Genomic DNA, 4,720 nt, shown 5'->3' with positions numbered 1-4,720 from the left:
TATATATATATATATATATATATATATATATATATATATGTATGTGTAAAAAAAAAAAGTAAAATATATATATATATATATTTTACACATTTTAGAATAGGGCTGGAACGTAACAAAATGTGGAAAAAGTCAAGGAGTTTGAATACTTTATGAATGCACTGTATATGGCTAATTAAGCAGCTCATATATAGCTCAGACTAGCAAAGGAAAGCAGCGCCACCGATGAAAGGAGAAACTAGTATTCAAACTTGAGTTAGTAAGTAGTTTGTCTTTGGTAGAGCGAGTGCGGCTCACCTTGCTCACTCCAACAGACAGACAAACAAACAGTTCATTTTGAGTTTTTTTTCATGATACTAACAAAGTTATATAACTACTAATATAATGTGTTACTTTCCACACAAAGTGTAAAGTAACATGTTAATCTAGCTACTTAAAGTACTATATTGCATTTTAACATCTCAACACTGCATACATGTTACTGAGAACACTGTATGCATGCGATTCTTCTCGTGACTTTTTCTAGACATACACTTCATTTTATAGTAATGTTTTCTTGGGGTACACTACATAGCAAGTTTGCGCACTACTTCGAAGCACACTTCTGCACTTAAGTTGCGGTCCCTTCACTTGTGAAAGATGCCAAATGCACCTGAAGATCTTACATGTCTGGTAGAGCTCAGTTACACATGCAGAGACACATGCTATAGAGCACATCCACCTATGCGTGCATACACAAAATGCACTGTTTCTATATATGAAACAAATATGACAACACAGTATTTATATTATTGCACCCCACAAATATGCACAAACAGAGCTTTTAGCCAGAATGTGTTGTTTTACAACTGTAAATTGTGGTTTAAGAGGAGATAACATATGATGGGAATAGAGAGCTGAAGCATCTGAATGGCGATTTTGTACAGTCCTGGGAAAAAAATAAACATACAAAATAATTGTGAATTGCTGAAATACAAATACTTGAGGGAAAGTAAGTAGGGTTGGAGACCTGCTCTATATTTATTTATAAATGTGTGTATTCAATTCAGACATTTTGGCTATGCTTATTATTCCATAAGCCTACAAAATTCTATTTGATTAAATGAAAGCAGTCAGAAACCACATTTTATCAGTAGATAAATATTTTGAACTTTCAGGTGCATGAAAAATGTGCAAGAGATGGGAAAGTAAGAGGGGGTGAAAGGGACTTGGCTAACCCTTTTTCCATTGTATTGTGAATATTTTGTTTAGAAGCCTCAATACAACAGTTTGTGTTCCAGATATTACTCATGTTTTTCTGTTAACAACATCTGGTTATGAACTGAAAATGAGATTTCAAGCAACAATATCTGTGTATACAGTGAAAGTTCATGGTCATGTAGGTAAGCATGGACAACACACCTACTGAACAATGTAAAGTTGTAAACTATACAAATGAAATACACTACAGGGCCAAAAGTATGTGGACAAGCCTTCAAATTAGTGGATTTGGCTATTTCAGGTACACTTGTTGCAGACACAGCCATGCAATGTACATAACAAACATTGCCAGTAGAATGGCTTTACTGAAGAGCTCAGTGACTTTCAATGTGACACAGTCAAAGGATGCCACCTTTCCAACAAGTCAGTTCATCAAATTTCTGCCCTTCTAGAGCTGCCCCGGTCAACTGTAAGTGCTGTTATTGTGAAGTGGAACGTCTAGGAGCAACAACGGCTCAGTCGTGAAGTGGTAGGCCACACAAGCTCACAGAATGGAACCGCTGAGTGCTTGAGTGCGTAAAAATTGTCTGTCTTCGGTTGCAACATTCACTGCCGAGTTCCAAACTGCCTCTGGACGCAACTTCAGCACAAGAACTGTTCGTCGTGAGATTCATGAAATGGGTTTCCATGGCCGAGCAGCTGCACACAAGCCTAAGTCAAGCGTTGGCTGGAGCTTGCTGCCATTGGACTCCGGAGCAGAGGAAACGCGTTCTCTGGAGTGATGAATCACACTATACCATCTGGCAGTCCAACATACAAATTCGGGTTTGGCGGATGACAGGAGAACGCTACCTATCTGAATGCATAGTGCCAACTGTAAAGTTTGGTGGAGGAGGAATAATGGTCTGGGGCTGTTTTTCATGGTCCAGGCTAGGCCCTTTAGTTCCAGTGAAGGGGGAACTTAACGCTACACCATACACTGACATTCTAGACAATACTGTGCTTCTAACTTTGTGGCAACAGATTGGAGAAGGCCCTTTCCTGTTTCAGCATGACAATTCCCCCTTGCAGAAAGCGAGGTCCATACAGAAATGGTTTGTTGAGATCGGTGTGGAAGAACTTGACTGGCCTGCACAGAGCCCTGACCTCAACCCCATCGAACACATTTGAGATGAATTGGAACGCCGACTGCGAGCCAAGCCTAATCGCCCAACATCAGTGCCCGACCTCCTTAATGCTCTTGTGGCTGAATGGACGCAAGTCCCTTCAGCAATGTTTCTACATGTAGTGGAAAGCCTTCCCAGAAGAGTGGAGGCTGTTATAGCAGCAAAGGGGGGACCAACTCCATATTAATGCTTGTGATTTTGGAATGCAATGTTCGACGAGCAGGTCTCCACATACTTTTGGTCATGTAGTGTATAATCCATGTACACTTTTTATTTTGAAGAGAATAAGGATAATGGACTGTAGAGTACATAACAGTAGTATTGACAATGTGAGTCTGACTGCAGACTTTACCTTGTCAATTATAAACTTTTTGGTTCTTCATCAACAGTACAACTTTTCTGGATATTCTCGTGTGAACTAACCAGTTGTATGACGTTGTAATGTCCTTGACTTGTATGGATGTTTTATTTCTTTTTCAATGAAGACTGAAATCTGCAAAGGTGGCTGTCTCCCTGCTGTTTTCTGTTGCCCAGTAACATCTTAAGACTCCTACTCGCTAACAAAGGAGAAATGGCCAAGAAGGAGAAGTAAGCTGATCGTTCGGAAAGCAGTGTACCCTTACACCCTTCATTCTGACCCACTTTTTGTTCCCCAGTTGACTTTCTCTCTCCTCAAAGATATTTCCTCCATTGCGTGCCTACCCTTTTCACTCACTTCTTTCACCTCTCCTCTAACAGACCAGTTACACTCTTTATTCAGAGCTCTCTGCCCATCTATTTTCTTCCCTTCTACTGAATATTTTAGAGGTAGAATGAATGCAAACAGAAACACTCAACCGCAAACCTCAGGCACAACTGAACAAAGAGCCTCGGTCTAGAGTGCTTTTTTTAGCTGAGGGAAGCAAAGGTTTTACTTTCACAGATATTTGTTTGTTTGCTTGTCCCCTTTAAGTGAGAGTATATTTCCCAACACGGGGCAGAACAAAATAGTGTATGAGTGTAGGTGATGTGATGTTGATTCCATCCATCACCATGTTTTCTTCCTTTCCCGTTGCAGATGTTTTTGCTTGACCTCTTCCTCCTCCTCTCGTATCTACATTTTGCTATACCCTTTCTTTTTCTCCCTCCGCGTGCTGCGTTTTTGTTTCCCAATCCCATTATGTTAACAATTGGATTTGTGTGGAGCCGTCTGCCTAAGCTACCAAAGCCAGCTTTGAATTAAGCTCTTCTGGTGGCATCCCTCCCTAAAGATACACAAAAGACTTACTGCGTGATGGATGATCAGAGAGGGGAAAAGGAGAAGCTCTAATTCACCTGTTAGGGTGCTATAAGGGGGAGTTTTCCCCAACCCTTTGGAGCCTCTCTCAGCCCCACCTTCTCCCTTTGTCTGTTTTGAACTGACCCTCAAATCAAATCAAATCAAATGTTATGCCCCGAATACAACAGGTGTAGACCTTACAGTGAAATGCTTACTTACAAGCCATCAACCAACAATGCAGTTTTAAGAGAAAAATAAATAAATCGAAATATATCAAATAATTAAGGAGCAACAATAAAATAACAGTAGCGAGGTTATATACAGGGGGTTCCGGTACAGAGTCAATATGCGGGGACACCGGTGAGTTGAGGTAATATGTACATGTAGGTAGAGGTAAAGTGACTATGCATGGATAATAAACAGAGTAGCAGCAGTGTAAAAATGGGGGATGGGGTGGGGACATTGCAAATAGTGCGGGTAGCTATTTGATTAACTGTTCAAGAGTCTTATGGCTTGGGGGGGTAGAAGCTGTTAAAGCTTTTTTTTCAAAGCCTTTTTGACCTAGACTTGGTGCTACGGTACTGCTTGCCGTGCGGTAGCAGAGAGAACAGTCTATGACAAGGGTGGCTGGAGTCCTTGGCAATTCTTTGGGCCTTCCTCTGACACCGCCTGGTATAGAGGTCCTGGATGGCAGGAAGCTTGACCCCAGTGATGTTCTGGGCCGTACGCACTACCCTCTGTAGTGCCTTGCGGTCGGAGGCCGAGCAGGATGCTCTCGATGGTGCAGCTGTAGAACTTTTGAGGATCTGAGGACCCATGCCAAATCTTTTCAGTCTCCTGAGGGGGAATAGGTGTTGTCTTGGTGTGTTTGGATCATGATAGTTTGTTGGTGATGTGGACACCAAGGAACTTGAAGCTCTCAACCTGCTCCACTACAGCCCTGTTAATTTCTTTGAATTTCTTTGTATTTATTTAACCTTTATTTAACTAGGCAAGTCAATTAACAAATTCTTATTTACAATGATGGCCTACCAAAAGGCTTCCAACCTAAGTGTATGTAAACTTCCAACTTCAACTGTGTATATGTGTGTGTGTGTGT

Source organism: Salvelinus alpinus, chromosome 2, assembly GCF_045679555.1.
Source record: "Salvelinus alpinus chromosome 2, SLU_Salpinus.1, whole genome shotgun sequence".
In the NCBI taxonomy this organism is placed as follows: domain Eukaryota; kingdom Metazoa; phylum Chordata; class Actinopteri; order Salmoniformes; family Salmonidae; genus Salvelinus; species Salvelinus alpinus.
Note: the sequence above shows the minus strand (reverse complement) of the source record.